This window comes from Cupressus sempervirens, chromosome 3 (assembly GCF_028749045.1).
Source record: "Cupressus sempervirens isolate cs-2001-9-10 chromosome 3, ASM2874904v1, whole genome shotgun sequence".
NCBI lineage: Eukaryota > Viridiplantae > Streptophyta > Pinopsida > Cupressales > Cupressaceae > Cupressus > Cupressus sempervirens.
The window spans coordinates 933,111,070-933,134,536 of NC_143120.1; positions in this window are offsets into that span (position 1 = coordinate 933,111,070).

Here is a 23,467-nt window from a genome sequence, read left to right on the forward strand (position 1 = left end):
GAGAAGGATAGCTGATTAAGAGAAGTGTATCCAAGGAGTTGAAAAAATAATTCTAGTCAAGAAGGATCTAGAGGATAAGATAGAACAATGATCTAAATCTACAATCCAGTTGCTTCATAAATTAGGTCAATCATTGTTACTCCCTAACAATTATAGAAATGAAGAAATCTCTTAACAGAGTTGCCTTAACAATCATTTTGTAAATCCTTTAAATATGTGCTAGTTCTAGATTGAAGCGTCTTAAAACCTTTAAAAAGGTTACTCCTAATAGGGTGATTTAAATCCTTTAATAGGGTCACACCTAATAGTTTATTTTGCAACCTTTAACAGGGTTGGCTCCTAACATGGATCACTTCGAAAGAGTGAAAAATTATAACTAGTTGCATTGGTGGTTTTCCAAAGTTAGGTTTCCATGTTAAATATTGGTGTCAAATATGTTCATGTTATTTTCTTATTTCTTTATTTTTCTAAAACTAAGTTACTAAAGGTTAATACACATTAATATACCAAATTGCTTTGTTAACCTAGTTACAATGCATATCTAGTTCTAACTGTGTTATGAGTTTAAAGGAAGTTTGTATTGATATCTAAAGGATTTTGAATTATTTTAGTGGTAACTAATTCACTCCTCCTCTCTTAGTCACTCCTCTTATATTTCCAATATTTGGTATTTGAGTTGTTGGTGCTTGCAAAAAAGTTTCAAGGACTTAAGCTATAGATCAAGATGTCTTATAGAAGAGAGATTCCTAAGTTGAACAATGAAAACTTCAAATCATGATAGGATCTCATGAAGCTTCATTTGGAAACTATTAGAGATGAATGCCTAAAATTCCTAGAGAATAAGTATGTGTCATCTCCTAATCCTTTGACTATGGATCAAATGGTACATAAGAAGAATCCCAACACAATGATGATTGACATTTCTTTTGCTCTCAATTATACTAAATTTGATGAAGTCAAAGATTGTCCTACTAATGAAACATGGAACAAGTTGAAAAAGATCTACGAAAAAGATGAAAATGTGAGGAGAGCCAAAACAAAAAGTTTAAGGGGTCAATTGATTAGATGATGATGAGAGAAGGTGAAAAAATTGCAAAATATAGTGAGATAACCAAAGCAAGTGTGATTTCAATCAGAGCCCCTTAGGAAGAAAAATTGAAGATGCAATAGTAGTTAGCAAGGTATTAAGATCTCTTCTTCCTATTTATGTAATTAGAGTTTTTACTATTGAAGAGATGATATGTGATCCCAAAAATGATATAACTTTGGATGCACTAATGAGAAGGTTAACAAATTTTGAGTTGGATAACTATCTTCCTGGATCTCACAACATATAATCAACATTTAAAGGAAAACTAACCCTTGGTATAAAGGGAGGAAAATCAAAAGGAAATTAATCTAAAAATGAAGAAGATGAATAATCTAATGATGATCTTGAAACCATTGAAGCCCTACTTGCAAAGAGGTTACCAAAAGGCAAAAGTAAATATAAAGGAAAAATTCCATTGATTTGTTTTTCTTGTGAAGAAGTTGCTCACATTTCTGCAAGGTGTCTTAACAAGAAAAGTAAAGATGACATAAAATCCAACAAGTTCAAAGGTAGGAAAGATTTCAAAAGCTACAAGGATGACAAAGACAAAGGTAATAAATCTTGTTATATTGCTAAAGGTTCTGACAGTGATAATGAAGATAAAATTATATATATTAGTATTAAAGATGAATTAGGTGATGAAGATAATGAAAAGATGATACTTATTTCTCATGTAAAAAATAATGAAATATGGATAATAGACAGTAGCTATTCTCATCACATGACTGGTGATAAAACAAAGTTTGAACTCTTGGAGAACTATGATGGTGGAAGTGTTAAGATTGGAAAGAATGAACCATGTTATGTGAAGGGAAAAGGTTGCATGTCATTGACTGATGGAATTAGATGTGATAGTGCCTACTGGGTTGAAGGACTGAGACACAATCTTCTAAGTGTGGCACAACTAAACAACAATTGATTCAAGGAAGAATTCATGATAGGAAGGCTAGCCTTTTGGATGGTAAAGGAAACCTAGTTGGAATTGGACATCAAACAAAGGGTAATTTGTTTTACCTGGACTTCACTAAAACTACATATTTGCTAGCTTACACAAAGGAAACTGATTCATAGACTATGGGAACTAAGTCTAAGATAGAGGAGATTGAGTTACAACTAGTAAAAATACAACCTAAGTTAGAAATAGTTCTAACTAAGTCTCAGTTAGAAGAAGCTGAGTTGTAGACAAAGAATCATTGAAGATCTTTGGAATGGAAAATTCCAAACTGGTTGGAACACCTATGTCTATTGGACATAAGTTATCCAAGGGTAATGATTCAAGAAAGGTAAATTAGACTATCTATAGATCTATGATTGGAAAACTTTAGTATGTAGTTCATACAAGACTTGATATTGCATTAGCAATTGGTATAGTTGCATGAATCTTTGCAAATATCAAAGAAAATCATATGATGGAAATCAAAAGAATTATGAGATATCTAAAAGGTACTCAAGACTATGGTCTATGGTACAAGAAAGGAGGAAACTTTGAGTTGAAATCCTTTATTGATGTTGACTGGGACGGAAGCATTGACACAAGAAGAACACCAGTGGAGGAACATTTTTTCTTGAAAAGAGGTTAGTATCATGGACAAATAAAAAGCATAATATCATCTCCCAATCTACAATAAAAGTATAATAGGTTGCTATAATAGTTAATTGCTCCAACATAATGTGGTTCAAACAATTGTTATTAGGAATGCAGGAAGAAATTAAGGATCCAATTATTATCTATTGTGATAATACATGTGCTATCAATATATCTAAAAATCTAGTGATGCACACCAAGATAAAACACATTGCAATCAAGTATCATTATATGAAAAAATTAGTGCAATATAAAGAGGTTAGATTAGAATATGTTAACACAAAGGAATAGGTTAAAAACATATTTAACAAACCATTACCTAAGGATGCATTTTTATATCATAGAGGAATGTAGGGGTCATTCCCCTATTTGATGCTCACTAGAGTACAGATTAGTGATGCATCAACCAAACTACTTTGCAGATCTACCAAGTTGATGAAAAGAAGTAAAAACTCATTGCATATGAATCAGTACATTAGGTATATTCTAAAATCACTATGTCAAGTCTTTGGCATTTTATTTCCAAGAAGGAGATAATCATGTCACTGAGAGAGATTAGTGTAATCAAAGAAGAATTAGAGGCAGCAATCTACAAGAGGGATAACTTGATCTCATGGACTCTAAAGATAAGACGACAAGCAAAGAATCTTAGAGGGAGTTCTCATAGATTGATAGAGAATTAGAATGAAACTAGATATATTATAAAATCTTATAAATCATTTGGTTTCTCTAAGTTTTGTTTCTTAATGACATGTTATGTTGCCATCAATGCTAAAGAGGGAGATTGTTGATACCAATTATTCAATTGTATATTTTTTTTGGTGTTAAATAATTTTTTTTGCAAGCACAAATGCTATTGCAAGCATGAACACTAATGATATTCCTATGGGGGAGTATTGTGGATATGTTACTATGATGATATGTTACATCCATGACTAAGTTTATCATTGATGTCAGCATAGTAGTTTTTTGTGATATTTAATAGATGAACAATAGAAAGATCAAGTTGCTACAGATGGTTAGTTGAGTATTATAACTATTTGAGGTTTTGGGAGATACTTTTGAATATTTAGTATATATGGTTAATGTCAAAAGAATAAATGATAAGTCTAGAAGAAGTTATGTAAGTTTTGATGATGTTTGTTCTGAGATAGAGTTTACAGAGGCATGTTCTGGTAATCTTGTTACATCTCTTAGCAGAGTTATTATTTTGAGAATTGAGGTTGAAGATTTGAAGAAAACATGTTGATGATGATGTGGCTAAGATTTCTCATCATAATATTACATGTATGAAAAGTTATTCAAGTTACAAGATAGAAGATAAATGTTATCACTAAGTGTAATGTGTTCTTAATGTGGTCCTATAATGATTAATTGAGAAGGTCTAACAACCAACTCAGGGAATTGTTTTATGGACTCAGTATAAAGGAATGACATTTTCCTTTATCATATAGTATGGTTGATGATTGATGATAAATAGTAGTAAGAGAAAAATGCGAAGTTGAGCAAAGTAGTGTAGAAGTGAAGGAAACTTTATTACCAAGGTTTTGCTGAGTGATCTGAGGTTCCTAACCTAGTCTACAAGGTCTAATAGTGATTGGTTTAGTTGAAAAAAAAAAAAAAAGAAGAACATAACAATAAACTACATGTTTGAGTAGTGACCTCTTCTTGTAGTTGAAATTGCATGTTTGGGTAGTGGGCTCTTCTTGCATACATTGTACCACAACTTCTAACAGGGTTGAAATCTCCTAACAATGATTCAAAATCTTCTAATAGGGAATCTATGCACTAAATTTTGTAATAGACTCCTAATAGGGCCCATCCTCTAACAAGGAATATTTATATTAGTACCTCATCTTGTGGGCATCATTCCCATCAAGGTTTTCCCTCTAATCAAGGGATTCCATAGTCAACAAATCTAGTGTAATTATCTGTGTATTTTATTATTGTTTTTGTTTACTTTGGTTGAATGGTTAAGTTTTTTTAAGAAGATAAATGTTTTAATTATTGGATACCTGATTCACCCCCCCACCCCCTCTCTTAGTTGTCTTGGTGGACTATTATTTCTAACAATTGGTATCAAAGCATTATGTCGTTAAAGATAAAGTTTAACAACTTTGAGAGATCCATGGTGAGCATGTTTAGGGAAGATAGTCCTACATCTAATAGAAGAACTTTAGACATCAAATGGTGGAAATTCTTGGTGAATTATCAAATTTGTGTAAAGAGAAGAATATTGAGTTTTTAGATCTAGAATCATTCTATTGTATACAAGGGAATAATAGCACAAGTGAAGACAGACCCAGATCAGAAGAAGACATAAAGATAGAAGAGGCAATTGATCTACTTTCAAAGAGAGAACTAGAAGGTATGAAAACTTTTCCTTGTAGGACATGTAAGGAGTCTGATCATTTTTAAAGTAAATATCCTAAGAGATTGAGAAAAGCTAGAAAGAATCTATCCTTTGACAATATTGAAGAATTTAGAGGAAGTATGGAAAGATCCTTGAAAGATAGTGTTAATGAGTCTAGATTGGTTAATGAAAAGAAAGTATAAGAAGAAACAACTTTGGTAACCATTACAGAAAGTGAAAATGTGAGAATTGCTGAAAAACTAATAATACAAGAGAGAATAGTTGACTACAATTTTGATGATGATATTGTTATTAAGCCAAGAAATGATGAGGTATTTCTTGAGACTAAAAATGATTTGTAAAATGAAGGAGAGCTAAGGCAGGAACAAAGCTCATAACCTTCAGTAGAGCCAAGAGTTGAGATAACAACTCCTACTTCAAGAAAGAACATGATAAAGAATTACCCATTCAAGTGGATCATTGAAAGCAAAGATAAAGGTGTGATGACAAGAAGTTGAGTCAATGAAGAACTATGTTTGATATCTCAAGTTGAACCTAAGAATGTAGCTAAAGCATGTAAAGATGATTATTGGAAACAAGCTATGAAAGAAGAATTGGATTAGATATTGGAGAATGAGACATGGGAATTGGTCCTCAGACCAATAGACAAGAATGTGATAGGAACTAAATGGGTATTCATGAATAAGATGAATGAATAAGGTGAAGTTGTAAGGAAAAAAGCAAGATTAGTATGTAAAGGTTACTCACAACAAGAAGGAATAGACTATGAGGAGACCTATGCTCCAATGGCTAAAATAGAAGGAGTAAGATTATTATTAGCCTATGTAGAACAAAAGAAATTCAAAGTGTATTGGATGGATGTGAAGTTAGCATTTCTAAATGGAGAACTTGAAGAAGATGTGTACATTGACAACCTGGACATTATCCTTCAATAGATGACAAGGACATAGTATGCAAATTGAGGAAAGAATTGTGTGGCTTGAAGTAAGCACCCAAAACTTAGTTTGTAAGGTTGGACAAGTAGTTGACAAAGCTTGGATATAGGAAAGGTATGGCAGACAATAATCTCTATTAGAAAGAAATTGATGATGGTTTGATGATTTTGGTAATATTTATTGATGATATCATATTTGGAGGAAATGATGAGGAAAGTGAGAAGTTTGCAAAATAGATGAAGAAAGAGTTTGAAATGAGTATGATAGGAGAAATGAAATACTTTCTAGGATTATAGATCATACAAAACAAAGAAGGAATCTTTATTTCTCAAAAAGTACCTAAAGGATTTATTGAAAAGATTTGGTTTGGAAATATGCAAGCCGATTGGAATACATATGGTATTTGAACACAAGTTATCTACTAAGGATGAGACACCAACTGTTGAGCTAAAGAAGTACAGATCTATTATTGAACGATTACAATATCTAACTCACATAAGGTCATATATAGTAAATGTAGTTGGAATTGTTGCAAGATTCTAAGCCGATCCTAGAGAAGCACATTATGTGGCAATTAAAAGGATATTTAGATATTTGGAGGGAACATTTGATTTTAGATTATGGTATGATAGATCTAATGGTTTTACTCTAAGTGCTTATACTGATGCTAATTGGGTAGGTAATATGGGTGATAGAAAGAACACCAGTGGTGGAGCCTTCTTTCTTAGAGGAAGATTGATTTCTTGGCTAAGCAAAAACAAGGTTGTACATCACAAAGTATAGCATAGGAAAAATATGTTGTAGTAGAAAGCAATTGTAATCAAGTTGTTTGGATGAAGTAGATGCTAAAGGATATGAGGATAAAAATCAATGAAACTATTGTTATACATTATGACAACACAAGCATGATAAATATGTCTAGGAATCCAATGTTGCATTCAAGGATAGAGAACATTTCTATTAAGTATCATATGTTGAGAGAAAGTTGCAAAAAAAAAAAATTAGATTGGAGTATGTGAGAACTAAAGAGCATATTGCATATAAATTCACTAAACCTCTTCCCAAAGAGACTTTTGAGTATTTGTGAGGTATGCTCAGGGTTATGCCCCTTCCTATATTATAGTAGAAGATGCAAAAGTGCATCAATCCAATGTAATAGAACACCATTGTTGACTGGATTGAATGCTGATGTTTCTTGTATGGGGGAATATCTATTATGGATAGAGTCATCTAGGACTCTTGTTGGATATTTTTGTGAACAATGTCTTTTGACACTTGAGCTAAGGAAGAATTAGTTGTTGTAGATTTTGATGTAGTAAAAGTTGCTGAGATGTTTAGAAATAAAACCAACATGGAAAAAATAGCATGTATAGCATGATAGTTGGAGAAGTTTAGCATGAGACTAGTAAGTTTGGAAGAAGCACAACATGGAATGAAAATTTGACAAAAAATGCATTGAGGTATATTAATGGGGGAGAATGATTGATGAAGAGAATTCAAAAAATAAGATGAACAATCTTTTTGTTGGTATTCTTGGAACTAGATGTTTTTCATCTCTATTGCCATAAATGCCAAAGAGGGAGATTGTTGCAAACATGAATGCTGATGATATTCCTATGGGGGAGTATTGTAGATATGTTACTATAATGATATGTTACATTCATGATTGAGTTTTTCATTGATGTCAACATGTGCTATCAATATATCTAAAAATCCAGTGATGCACACCAAGACAAAATACATTGCAATCGAATATCATTTTATGAGATAATTAGTTCAAGATAAAGAGGTTAGATTGGAATATGTTAACACAAAGGATCTAGTTACAAACATATTTACCAAACTATTACCTAAGGATTCATTTTTGTATCTTAGAGGAAAGGTAGGGTTCATTCCCCTATTCGATGCTAACTAGAGTATAGCTTGGTGATGTATCAACCAAACTACTTTGAAGATTGATGAAGTTGATGAAAAGAAGTCAAAGCTCATTACATATGAATTAGTACATTAGGTACATTATAAAATCACTATGTCAAGTCTTTGGAATTTTATGTCTAAGAAGGAGATAATCATGTCATTGAGAGAGATTAGTGTAATCAGAGAAGAATTAGAGGCAGTAATCTGCAAGAGGGATAACTTGATCTCATGGAGTTTGAAGATAAGATGGTAGATGAAGAATCTTAGAGGGAGTTCTCATAGATGGATAGAGAATCAAAATGAAACTAAGGATATTATAAAATCTTATAAATTATTTGATTTCACTAATTTTTTTCTTAAAGATATGTTATCTTGCCATCAATGCCAAAGAGGGAGATTGTTGATACCAATTATTCAATTGTGTATTGTCATTGATGTTAAACAAATACTATTGCAAGAATGAATGCTGATTATATTCCTACAGGGGAGTATTAGATATGTTACTTTGATGATATGTTACATTCATGACTAAGTTTGTCATTGGATTCAACATAGTAGTTTTCTATGGTATCTAACAGAAGAACATGTAAAAGATCAAGTTGGTACAAATGACTAGTTGAGTATTCTAACTATCTCAGGTTATGCAAGATATTTCTAAGTATCTATTATATACAATTAATGTTAGAAGAAGAAATGATAAGTCTAGAAGAAGTTATGTAAGCTTTGGTGATGTTTGTTTTGAGATAGAGTTTACAGAGGCATGTTTTGGTAAACTTGTTATATCTCTTAGCAGAGATGTTATTCTAAGAATTGAGGTTGAGGATTTGAAGAAGACATATTGATGATAATGTAGCTAAGATCTCTCATCATAATATTTCATGTACGAATAGTTATTCAAGTTACAAAGTAGAAGATTAATGTTATCACTAAGTGTAACATGTTCCTAATGTGGTCCTATAATGATTAATTGAGAAGGTTTAACAACCGAATTAGGGAATTATTTTATGGATTTGGTATAAAGGAAGGATATTATCCTTTATCATATGGCATGGTTGATGATTGATGATAAGCAATAACAAGAGTGGAATGCAAAGTTGAGCAGAGGTGCAAAAGTGAAATAAACTTCATTGCCAATGTTTTGCTGAGTGATCCAAGGTTTGATATTTGGATCTATGGTTCCTAACCTAGTATAAAAGATCTAACAATGATTATTTTGGTTGATAGAACAAAGAAAAGAAGAACATAACAATAAACTACATGTTTGAGCAGTGAGCTCTTCTTGTAGTTGAAATTGCATGTTTGGGTAGTGGGTTCTTCTTGCATACATTGTACCACAACTCCTATTAGGGTTGGAATCTCCTAATAGGGATTCACAGTTGTTGAAGAAGGATACTATTGAGAAAAGATTGATACAAGTATGATCAATATATTTTGATCATTATTTTTTCACTAATGTCAAACCTACTATTTGGTGGTAAGACAACTATTTACAAGATTTAAGTACTATCACTTATTTGATTGATGAAGATGATTTGATCAAAAAGATGTAACAAAATCACCTAGAGGAAAGGTTGAGTTATGATATACAAAGGAGTACAAGAATTAATTAAGACAATGATACCATGATGTATTGATAATCTACTTAAAGTTGCAAAGGTTGGCTACATGAAACAAAGTTTGTCTGTAAATCTTGATTGAGTGGATAGTAGGTGGCAAGCGAAGTGAGTGCAAAATGAGCAAAAAATTAGTTGAGCCAAGTAAAAGTCTATTCTAGTGTATGTTGAGAAAACTAATGGATGTCAAGTAAAGTTTAGTTGATGTTGAGTATGAGTAAACTTTAGTTTGTACTGAGTGATTCCATGGAGGATGCCGAGTAGCATAGTATGTGCTGAGCATCAGAAGCAAGTTAGTGCCAAGTGGTTGCATTACTTGAAAGATCATGAATTTGATAGATCTAAGCTGACAAGTTTGTTTCCTTGGATTGTGTGAACTAGGTGGAAGATAAGATTGACCAGTTGGTGGCATAAAATTCAAGGTAAACAATTTTGAGGCAAATTCAAAGAGTATTAAAGGAGAAGTTTCTAGAAGAGATATGAAATATAGGGTAGATTCATTGAATCCTACCTAATTTTTTGTAACCCTGAATTGGACAATGAAAAATGAATGACAAAATATCTTAATTTCTTATTTATAGGGATGGTTGGTTAGAAGTAAGGGTTATCATGTGCAAGAACCTAAGAAAGACAAGAAGTCAAGGGCATTACTTCATCAAGTGACCTAAGAGAATAGTTTGCATTAGCATGTTAAGCAGGAAGGCTTAAGGGTATGGATGCTGGAAGCGTGAACATGCTATGAGAGTTGAAATGTGTGAAGGCCAAGAAGAATGGAGTACTAAAACAAAGATTTGTAATTTGCAAATGGAGTTGTAAGTTGTTATTAGATTAAGCCTTACTATTACTCTCTAATAATTGTATCAGTCTAGGGTAAATCCTTTGGATTAAGGTTGACCTAACAGTCATTTGCAAAATCCTTTAACTAGGTGACATTCAAAGTGAATGGTCTAAAGTCCTCTAACAAGGCTCACTCCTAATAGGGTGATTGACATCCTTTAATAGGGTCACATTTAATAGTGTGTATTGTAACCTTTAACAGGGTTGGCCTTTCATAGGGCATCACTTTAGAAGGGTGAAAACAAGTAGCATGTTACTGGTGGGTTTTCCCAAATTGGGTTTCCATGTAAATTATTGTGTCAAGTGTGTTGCTAAATTTTCTATGTTTAATGTTTACATTTTTGCAAATTGATTTGATAGTAACCTAAAAGTTTTAAGTGATTGCATAATCTCATGGATGCATGCATGATAGAAAATGTTTTATGGGTTTACTAATTTGTAAAAAGTTTTATCTACACATCTAGACCTTGGATAACTGATTCACCCCCACTCTCAGTTATTCTAAAGAATTCCAACAAAAGTCTCCTAACAGGGACTCTATGTACTAAATGTTGTAATAGACTCCTAATAGGGTCTATCCTCTAACAAGGAATATTTATATTATTACATCATCTTGTGGACATCACTACCATTAGGGTTTTCCCTTTGATCAAGGGATTCCTTAGTAAACTGATGAAAGGTGCTACCCTTAAAACCATCAACTCACAATAGAAAAAAAGAAACAATAAAAAAAATGTGAGAACAAAATATGAACTTCTTATTTGTGCCACAAATGTGGAATTACAAAATTCATAAGTATAATGTGCTAACCCACATGGGTGCCTTCATTATAGTAATTTGCAAGACTAAGCTACAAACTACTACCCAAACCTATTCTAGACAATGTTCGGGCCTTTCTTAAATAGGCAATTATATGTTGTTCGAGAAGGTTTTAGATGCTCAAACTTAATACCTATGTAGTCAGCTAAATATATTTTTGACAAATTATTTTAGATATTTCGGTAGCCCGAATTTGGAAGGCCATAACCCTCGAATCGTTGCTCCAATTGGCTATTATAACCACTTTTTGGAAACACTATTCCTAATCTACAACCTTGCAATAATGAAAGCATCCTTTTGTCGAGTTTTCAGACCTCATTCAGGCACTCTAAGGCCTCCAACCATGATCCTAAATTTTTTTTTGCAAATTTTCCCTCCAAAAATCCTCAATAACTTCTCTGATACTAAGCTAGAGTAATGAGATTTTTAATGGTAGGATTATAATTCCAAAATGAACCTTCCTATAGAAAATCAAAACATTTTGAGCTCATATGACAAGCTTACTAAAAATAGCAAGTTCTCATAAACAGTAACTACGTTGTCTACTAGTCCTTGTTAAAATAGAAAAGACTGAAAATAATTTTTTTTGGGTGATGCAAGATTGCTCTTACACCTAGGATGCTCCTACATCAGACACTCAGGGTAATTTGAGAAGTGACCCTATCACGTCTCAGGTGCTCAGAGGAAAACCAAGATAGTTAACCTCCTTTGCTATCCATGATGAATCCTCAACTGGCCTCCCTTTCCATTTGACTAGATATTCTTCATAAGTTATGTTCCTTGTACTTTTTCCAACATGATTATCTAGTATTTCCTCAATCTCCTTTGTAGCTAAACTAGCAATTGGAATACTCCACTACACTTTTGAGACTTCATCCCCATCACCTACTTCATAATACTCTGTCAAATCTAAAATATTAAACACTGTTAAAATATTCAATTCAGTAGGCAACTCCACTTCATGAACATTTCCTGAATCATGCTTTTTCACTATCTTACATGGTCCAAACTTCTTCATCTTCAACTTATTATATGTACCCATTGGAAAATACTCCTTTCTCAAATGAACCATGATTTCATCTCCAATGTGAAATTCCTTATACCTCCTTTTCACATTTTCCTTAGCCTTATATTGTGTATTCATCTTTATGATGTGTTTCCTCACCTTCTCATGGATGTTCTTCAAATGTTTAGCAAAATCTTTAGCTTCAACACTACTTCTCTCCTTTATCCAACTGCCTCAGTTTAGAAGCATTTCTGGAACTACTTCCATATGTAATCTGGAATGGTGATTTACCAATACTCCTATTTATAGAATTATTATATGTAAATTCTACCTATGGTAAAATAATGTCCCATCCTTTTTTCTTATCTCCAACCAAACATCTCAACAAGTTTTCCAAACTATGATTCACAACTTCTTTCTATCCATTAGTTTGTTGATGTTGTGATGAACTAAAATTCAACTCCATCTTGTATTTCTTCCATAATGTACACTAGAAATACCCAAAAAATATGGTATCTCAATTTGAAACTATACTCTTTGTGAACCATGTAGTCTCATCACTTCTTTGAAAAAAAACTTTGCCACATGAACAACATCACTAGTCTTCTTGCAAGGAAAAAAATGTACCATCTTTGAAAACCTGTCAACCAAACAAAAATAGAATCATGCCCTCATTGTGTCCTCAGTAATCCAAGAAAAAAATCCATGTTGAAATCCTCTCATGACTTTTCTAGTATAGGTAATGGCTACTACAACCTTATATTCTACTTTAGTCCTTTCACCATCTAACATACTTTGCAACTTTGTACAAACTTCTTCACATCTTGTTGTAACTATGGCATGTAATAATTCTCAAAAACCAAAGCTATGGTTTTATCTCTTCCAAAATGTCTAGCCAATCTTCCACTATGCTTCTCCTTGATGAGATTCTTTATCATTGAACTTCTAGGAATGCACAATTGGCTTCCTTTGAACAATATACTATCCTAGATCATAAAATCCAACCACTTATTCCTGTCAAGTGTAACAAGTTCTATACAAGCCTTCCATGCTTCACTAAAATCAAGATCATCTGGATACAAAGTACTGAGTTCCTTGAACCCAACTACATCTATCTACATTTCTATCAGCAAAAGTTGGATTCTACTAAGAGCATCTACAACTCTGTTAGACTTCCCACTCATATGTTTCAAAACATATGTATAACTCTACAAAAACTCAACCCAATTCAAATGCCATTGGTTCAATTTTTCTTGACCATTCAAATATTGCAAAGCTTGATGATTAGTATACAAAATAAACTCCTTAGGAAGAAGATATTATCTCCACTTCTTCAATGCTTGAACTATAGCATAAAATTCCTCATCACAAACATAATATTTTCTTTTTGCATCATTCAATTTATCACTAACATAAGAAACAAGTCTACCTCCTTGGCTCATAACAGCTCCTATTTCAGTACCACTAGCATCATAGTCTTCTTGAAACACCTAGTTAAAATTAGGAAGTGCTAAAATAGATTGCTGAGTAACTTTCTATTACAAAAGATTAAAACTCTTATCTGCTACTATAATCTACTTAAATTCTTTCCTATCCCCTCTAATTGTTTCAGTCAAGGGTCCACAAATATTGCTAAAACCTCTTATGAACTTTCTGTAAAAACTAGCCAGTCCATGAAAAGATCTTCCTTTTTTTGCACTCCTTGGAGTAGGCCATTCAATGACAACCTTCAATTTCTTTGGGTCCATTTTTAGACCTTCTGCTAAGACTACAAATCCTAGGTACACCAACTCCTTCTTTACAAAACTACACTTCTTTAGGTTTATCAACAACTATTCTTCCTCAACTTATCAAACACCTTGTAAATATAGATCAAATTCTCCTCCAAAATCTAACTAAGTATCAAAATATTATCTAGGTAAACAATGACAAAATTACCCAAAAACTCCTTCAGTACCTCATGAAAGTGCTTCGTGCATTGTTTAGCCCAAAATGCATGACTAACCACTCATATTTTCCTTATTTTTTTTTGAAAGTAGTCTTCCACTCATCACCTTCTTTGATATGAATATGATGGTATCCACTTTTTAGATATATCTTTGTGAAATACTTAGCTCCACTCAAATAGTCCATAATATCATCCATCCTTGGCAATGTAAATCTATACTTGATTATGATCTTGTTGATCATGTGAGAATCTATGCACATCCTCCACTCTCCATTCTTCTTTGGTGCTAATACTACTAGTACAACACATGAAATCAAAACCTCTCAAATCAATCCCTTCTACAAAAACTAATGAACTTTTTTGTTCAACTCTTCACTTTCTATTGTGTCATTCTGTGTGCTGCCTTGTTTGACAAACTGGCTCCTATAACCAAATCCATTTGGTGATTGATCTTCCTCATTGGGTGCAATCCATTAGGTATATTATTTGATACAATATCAAAAAATTCTCCCAACATATCTACAAATGCTATAGGTAACTCCTCTACTTATTCTTTACTATCTTTTGGAACTATAGAGAAACACATATGCTCACACATCATACCTTTGAGAAACTCTTTTCCATCAACAAAACATATTCTGGCAGCAGTACACACCTTTTCTTCTTTATCCTTCAATGACTTCAACTTATGTTTCACTCTATCCTTGGTTAGTGTAGGTATCCACTCACCCATCATGTACAACACGGTTATCAAAATGCTATGGCCTACCCAACAACATATGACATATGTCCATAGGTATGATATCACATAGTACCTCATCTTAGTAGCTTCCAATCTTGAACTTCACTGAGCACTATTCATTGACCATGACCTTGTGGTCATCTTGCACCCAAGCAATACAGTATGGACATAGGTGTTTTTGTCTCTTCAACTTCAACTTGGTGACCATAATTTTTGACACTAGATTATTAGTACTTCCATCATCAATGATCACATCACAAAACTTATCTTCACATCTTCACCTTGTGTGAAAAAAGATCTTTCTTTGATTAAGTTCATTCTCACCACTTAGTAGGATTATTCTATTAGGTAGGACTTCTCCTCTTTCAACATCTTTAGAATGTGATGATCTAGCATCTTCATCAACATGTGCAACTTTGGCATGGCACTTGGTTCTTTGATTTGTTTTTCCTTGGTGTTGGGAATATTCAAATGCTCTATTCCCTTCTTCTCTATAGTGAAAATATTTCCCATGGAAACCTCCTCTTCTAGATCCTTGTCCTCTACCTCTTCCTCTCTAATCTCTATTATTTTGATCGTAAAAATGATTAGAATTCTTTTCCCTTTGGTTTTGATTACTACTTCTAGCCTCATCTTTGTTCTTTTGATCATCATTATGACCTCCATATGATCGTCCACCAGATCTTCCACTGTGACCTCTTCCACTATTCTTGTTGTCAAACTTCTTGCTCAATTTCTCCTCAAATTTTAGGGCAAATTGGTATGCCTCCTCAATACTATTCATTCAAACTAGACTTAACTTATCCTGAATGCTTGGCCTTAACCCATAAAGATAATGGGCCACTTTCTCCTTATTAGCTTTTGTATGGTAAGTTCTAATGAGAACTCAGTAGAACTCTTCAGTGTACTCTTGAATAGAATTTCCTACTTGTTTCAACCCTTGTATTTTCTTCAACAAATCAAGCTCATAATCCACTAGAATGAGTTGTTTCTTTAGTGTAGCTACCATCCATTCCCATCTCATGATTTTGTCCTTTCCCTTTCTATTTTGCTCCAACTGAACCTCTTGCCACCAGATCTTTGTATGTCCCTTTAGTTTTGGCTTTGCAAACTTGACCATATCAGGATCTTTAATATCTTCATACTCAAAGTACTCCTCCATTTAATTGATCCAATTGATCATCTCCTCTGGGTTAAAATTTCCTAAAAATGTGGGAACTTTAAACATAGGTCTTTTTTCAATCTTGGAGATGACCTTAAAAAGCCTCTCTTCCTTTGGGTTTAGAATTGCCTTCACTTTGAGATTTTCTACTACTTCGTCCTCATTCTCACTTTCATCTCTTATGAGAAGATTTATTCCTCTATGCATTTGTTCTTCCAATGCTTGAATTTTACTTTTGAGGGCTAGGAAACCCTCAAGTGTAACACCTACAACTCTTTCACCATGCTCTCTTCATGGAGGCATTTTTGCACTTCTACTGAAATGCTAGTGCAAACTGTCTCACAATTAGTGATCTATCTACATGCATAGCCTAAACCATAGTCTTGGTACAACTTTTCTTATAGCCAATGATCTATCCACACACTCAAGAACCTAGCTCTAATACCACTTGATGAAGGGTGCTACCCTTAAAATTATAAACTCATAATAGAAACAAAGAAACAACAACACAAAATGTGAGAACAAGATATGAACTTCTTATTTGCACTACAAATGTAGAATTACAAAATTCATAAGTACAATATGCTAACCCACAAGGGCTCCTTCATTATAGTAATTTTCAAGACCAAGCTGCAAACTACTGCCTAGAGCTATTCTAGACAATGTTTAGGCCTTTCTTAAATAGGCAATTTTATGTTGCCTGGGAAGGTCCCAGATGCTCAAACTTAATAACTAGGGCCAATAGACCCTAACAATGCATATAGAACTGGCTAAATATATTTTTGACAAATAATTTTAGATATTTTGGTTGCACCACTTTGGAAGGCCATAACTCTAAAACTGTTGCTCCAATTGGCTATTATAATCACTTTTCAAAAATGTCAGCTCTTGATCTACAGGCATGGAATAGTAGAAGCGCCCTTCTGTTGAGTTTTCAAACCTCATCCGGGCACTTTAAGGCCTCCAATTGTGAGCCTAAAAATTTTTGTACAAAATTTTTCACCAAAAATCTACAATAACTTCTCTAATACTTAAACTGGAGCAATGCGATTTTTTATAGTAGGCTTATAATTCTAAAATGAACGTTCCTATAGAAAATGAGAACATTCCAAGCTCATTTGAAAAACTTACTAAAAATAGAAAGTTTCCATAAATAGTTTTGTATATGTGAAATGTGGGCCTCAAATCCTAACATACAATTCAACACGGTCATTGCCTGAGAGATCATCCTGGAATGAACATTGAATTGTTTATCTGAGCAACCCAACAGTGTGACTTGTTGCCTTCTAACTAGAAGAATTTTGCCTTTGCTCTCAGATTGAGAAGTAGGTAACTGAACCTTTTAATATGAAGGATTTATGCAGCTATATGAGAGTGCAATTAATCTAAATGATGCATTCTAATCTAATAACAAGAAAATAAAATTAAACTATATGAATACATTTTATGCTATATGATATGAAGAATAAGCAATTATGAAAGCTATGAAAGTATCAAGTAAATGAGTATTTATTCTAACAGTAATTCGATGCAATTTAGTTCCACCTTTTTTAAAGAGAAATTAGAAGCCTCTTAAATAGAATTCCCAAAACCAATCAATGGTTGAGATCAACTAGAATGAATGGTTGAGATTGAAGATGAGATTCAATCAGGATGGAAGATTCCCTATGCAGGTGAGGTTAACTAACTCAAATCTTGAGTGTGATGGGGAGTGAACTAAAATTCACCTAAGTGTGAGAATAAGTTGATTAGGTCAATTCCAATTCAAGAGATAGATCACTCAGAATTCTCATTCCTAAACTGAAGAGAATATTTAATTTAATAAAATAAGATATGACCTCATAAATGCATACTTTTAATTAATTGAATAATTACATTCAATAATTAAAATAAAAACATTATTAAATTAAATACATTTAATTCCCTTGCACATTAGCTAAAGAGGTAATTTAATTTAATCAAATTATGAACACTTTTTAATTAAATCAAATTTGATCAATAGGTTTAATAAAGCTAATATGAGTTGATACTTAGGAATTCAATAAAGAGTAGATTAATGTAGATAAAGGTTTTCTAAATTTGACACCTAGGTCAAGTAGCAAATAATTAGAATTAGAATTTTCTAGTAAAATAGGACTTAGGGTTGATCAAAATAGACTAGAATTGGTTAACATGGCAATGTACCAATTTTGGGGTATTACATTTGCCTCTCCTTGAATGAATTTGCGAGCACCATGTTCGATTCAAAGAAATCAGAAGTATGATGCAAAGATCAAGAAATGAGATTGGTTCTAAAATTGATGATATGAAGACCAATTGATAAATGTTTAAAAGTTAACTCTAGAACAAAGCTTAACCTTAGGGAATCTAGATAGAACACCTAGATACCAAAGTTGATAAGCTTTTCAACATTATCTCTAGAACAAAGCTTAACCTTAAGGGGTCCAAATAGAACACCTAGATACCAAGATGATAAGAAAGCTTAACCTTAGGGGATCCAAATAAAATACCTAGATACCAAAGATTGATAGCACAAAGATTGTCAAATTTTATAGAATTGTTCTCAAAATGAGACTCAATCCTCAAGAGTCAAGGTTTATGCTATCCTCATACCTTTCCATTGAATAATGATCAAAAGAAAAATCCTAGAATTATCCATAGAACAAGTCTTAATTCTTTAGAAAAAGAAACAATTATCTCTAGAACGATTCTTAATCCTTAGCAAGAATTCAGAATTATCTCCAGAGCAAAGCTTAATTCACCAGAGTCCAGATAGAACACCTCAATACTGGTCCAAAAAGATAACAAGATAGAATCATGAGTCATAGAATCATCGCCAAAATGATGCTTGATCCTCAGGAGTTGGGGTTTAGACTGTCCTGATACCTGTCCGTCAAACTCTGACAAGAACTATTAGAAGATGTGATCAGCTGATCAAAAGATGGGATAGATGAAATAGATGCCAGAGAGAAAGGGAGAAAGATGCCTTGAGTGATGAGATGTCCTAAGTGATGAGGACATAAGATTCAAATTGAGCTAAAATCTAGATTCAATGATGTAATCATCCTGCCCCCTCAGGAGTGAAATCGAAAGATGACACACCAGAAATATGACATAGAGTAGTATATCAAGAGATATTGAAAAAAATATGAGATTTTAAAGAATGTAGAAGAGATCAACATGATCAGAAGAAAATTTGAAGTTGATCTGAAGTGATTTCAAGGTACAAAAGACCAATTTTGACCAAAGATTGACAAGATTTGACTAGAGTTGACTTTTTCCAAAAATTTGGATTTTTTTGAAGAAAATGTGATTTGAAAAGATTCCAAGATTCAAAAAGTATCAGCAAAAGTTAGACTACGCACGCATTTGATCTTGTCGATCCCAAACTTTTAAAATGCAATTTTGAGCTATTTAAGTGTGTTAAATTTTGAATTTCATCTCGAAAATGGATTCAGAGCAGTCAAATTAGCCAGAGGGTGATTTTTATGCAAATTAGAGCACTTTGAAAAATTAGGTCAACACCTATATAAGGGCCCAAAGGGTCATTTTCAATTCATTTGCACTCTATCTTTTGTGGAGAAGAGAGCTTTGAGGTGAAAATGGTGGTCCCCTTATCTAAAAATTGATTTAAGTGTTCCTGACGACACAGCCAGCTAGTATAGTATGGACATTCGGTGAGTAGTCAATAACCGTGCTTTGCATTTTAATTTTCATGCTTTTTGAGATGATTTTATCATGTTTTAGGGATTTTTTTATTGGTTGTGTGTCAGTTCTCATGAGGATGTCTCTCCTCATGCAAAGCCAAACTCTTCTCACATGAAGAAGTACCAGACATGTACTTCTTCACTTGGTATTATAGGTTTTCTCATGTGGGAGATGCCCATGTGTTGTATGAGAAATCGTAAATGTGTTTGTTTTTTGCCTAATGTTTGATCACTTTTTGAGTGAAGATGTGTGTTCTCACTTGATGATGTGCAATCTCACATGAGAACTAACTTAGGAGGCCCTAAGGAGAGCTAGAGAGTGGATACACATGACATAGTGGTAGCTAAGAGAGCTATAAATGCAAGTAGCTATAAGAGGCTCCCAGATTATGGACCAAGAGCATGAGATCTGCGGGCTATGAGAGCAGTTAGATTGAGAGGCCCAGAGATCTAAGAAATAATAGGATGAGATCCGACTATAGTCAGCCAGTGAAGCATATTATTTTGTAGCATATGTAGTGGTTATACTAGATGAGGCTGAGCAGGTGCCTTGATTTTCATAATATACCTAAGATTTAGGGTGTGCACAGCTTGCAACGAGACCTAATATGCCTCCTCCTCCTCCTTTAGGAGGTGAGGGCAAAGGAGAGAGTTAGATTCACATTTACTCAAATTTTTGGTCTGGCTATGTATCCATTGGTGTACCACCATCATTTTGTACCATTTTGAGATCGATAGTGCTTGAGTAGCATCCAGTTTTGCACAAATGTACACTTTATATATATATATATATATATATATATATATATATATATATATATATATATATATATATATATATATATATATGAGATTTTTTGAGTCAAGTACCATTTTCATTTTTCACTTTCTTTTTTTATGGCTTATTGTACATAAGATGTTTATGCTTATGATTATGAATGCAAAAATGATGTGATGTATGGATGTAGTGTAGATGAGATAAATCATGAAATTATATATGAAATTCAAAAATGTAAATGGACTAACGTCTGATGTAGTGTTCTAGTTGTTGATAGTGATAGGTACTCCATGAAGATCGAGAGGATGAACCAAAGAACTAAATGTTTGTGTAGCCATGGTGAAGCATGATACTTTAAAGAAGTCAAAAATCCCTCATCACAAAGGATGGAAGTAGATTGAAATTGAATCATGTGTTTATGTAATGCAACCCTATGCTAGATGCAACCTTAGGCTAAATGCAACCCTAGGTCTAGTTACCAAGCTTTGACAATTATCATTACTGAGCATACAATGAAACCCCATATGTCATAAAATTCCTACTGACATTGCAATCATGGAAATATGAATAAGACATATGTTCTAGTTTTGTCAGGATTTAATGTAAGCATTCGAGACACAAGAAGCTAGAATGACTAGAACATTTGTCACCCTTTTAATGTAGAAAGTTAACATAAGCATCAGAGCATAAATGCTAGGATGACCAGAATGTTTCTTGTGTGCAAACACACTAGACACATGAGAGATTTTTCTTATGCTAAGTAATCAATAAGTATTCTATTCACAATGACCCTTGCATTCATAACTCAAGACAGAAGTGTGCTAGGTATACTCACAGTGACCTGTACGTTCACTTTATAAGATGAGTATTAATATTTATGGTAGCATAAAGAGTTCACTCCAACAAGCAAGGAGTAGAACCAACCTCATTGATTTATCCATATAAAAGGAGTCGAGGTACACATGGATCTAATATGAGATGGAGACTCTTATAATGGACACCCATATTATATGGATGTTTCAAATTATTGGAACTAAACCATAAATAGAAAGCAAAGAAAAAGATCATGCCCCTAGTCCTCACTTCTCTAGTCAAAAGTGACATCATCGAGTTGCTCAAAGAGACATGATAAAGTGAAAGAAAAACAAATAAAGAAAAACTCAACATATCCCAAACAAATTTATCATTTTGAGTTCAATTTTATTTGATAGGATTTATGTCAAGTGTCAATGTTCAAAACTTTGTATGAAATAAATCTCTTCAGTAGGATGACAATAGTAGATTAGATAGAACAACTAGTGACTAAAGTCAAAGAGGAATCTTTAGTAAGAAGAACCTTAGTAGGAAACTAAGCGTTAGTAGATAGATACAGTTAGGGCAACTGGTGAATAATGTGAAAGAGATCTTCCATGAGAGGAATCTCAAAAAGTGACACGAGCAACAATAGACAGACACAGTTAGAACAACTGGTGACCAATGCTTAAGAGATTGTTTGTGAGAGGAATCTTAAGAGGTGACACTAGTGATAGTAGGTAGATGTAGTTAGAATAATTGGTGACTAACACAAAGGAGATTATTATGATACTGTAGGGCATTTCCCTGAGTTGTGACAAGATTCAATCCATGGATACATGAGCAAAAACAAAAAACTAAAGTAGGAAAGCAACTGTACATGAAGCTAGAAAATGTGCTGCAAGATATATCATTGGGAACAAGAGGCGCTTGTTTACCAGGTTTTCACCTTCTTGGCAGAGATTCTTTTTTGCTACCATGATGCCTGTTTGCTAGGTTTTCATTAATGACACTATTTTTTTGTTTTTCAATTTTTTTATATTTTTGTATTTCTCTATTTTTTCATTTTTGTATTTTTAAAAATTTTAATTTTTTTTGGTATTACCAAGGTGCCTATTGCTAAGTTTTCAACAAGACAATGACTTTTTTTCTTTTCAAGACCTTTTGCAAGTTTTAGACATTTTTAGAGTATTTAGATATATACAAAGAGCTTTTGGAACCAAATAAGCTATAGAACTTCTTTAGGTGGAGAGTGTTGATAGGCTCCTTGAGCATCTCTCCCTTGGTTGTAGAAATTTGTTAAGCACTAGATCTAAACACTATAGTGACTATGTATGGACCAAGCTAGTTGGGTTTGAACTTCCCTTTTTGTACCCATCATTGCTAATTCTTACAGTTTTCTCTCAAAATGAGATCACCCAGTTGGAAGTCACATGGTTTAACTTTCTTATTGTAGCTCCTAGACATACTTTGTTGATAAGATTGAAGATGACCACATGTCACTTGATGATGTTCATCTAACAATATTAACACTTGAAGCCAAGATATTATGTAGTCATCATTAGTAATGAGGCCCTTCATGGATATTGCCAAAGTAGGAATCTCAACCTCAATAGGAAACACAACATCTACTTCGTATACTAGAGTAAAGGGTGTTGTACCCATTAGAGTTCTGATACTTGTTCTATAAGCCCATAAAGCTAGATTAATTTAAAGGTGCCAGTCCCTTCTAGATTTTCTAACTATGTGATGAAGGATCTTAAGGATTGCCTTGTTGGAGGCCTTTGCTTGAACATTACCTTGAGGGTAATAGATAGAAGACCAATGTTGCATGATTCTGAACTTTTTAGATAACTCATTAAGATCTTTATTTTTAAACTATCCTCCATTGTCGGTAATAAAAAAGGATATGATGTAATTCATGATGAATAGAGCTACAATTTTTCCTTTTTTTGTAGAGAGAGGAACTACCTCTACCATGTTAGTGAAGTAGTCTATAGCTATAATGATGAACTTATGTCCATTTGAAGATGACGGGTGAATCTAATCCACAAGATCAAAGGCCCATTTTTGGAATGTCCACAACATGATAGATGGGATTAGCTACCTTGCTAGAGCATGAATCAAATTCCCATGGAGCTAGCATTGTTTGCAAGACTTAG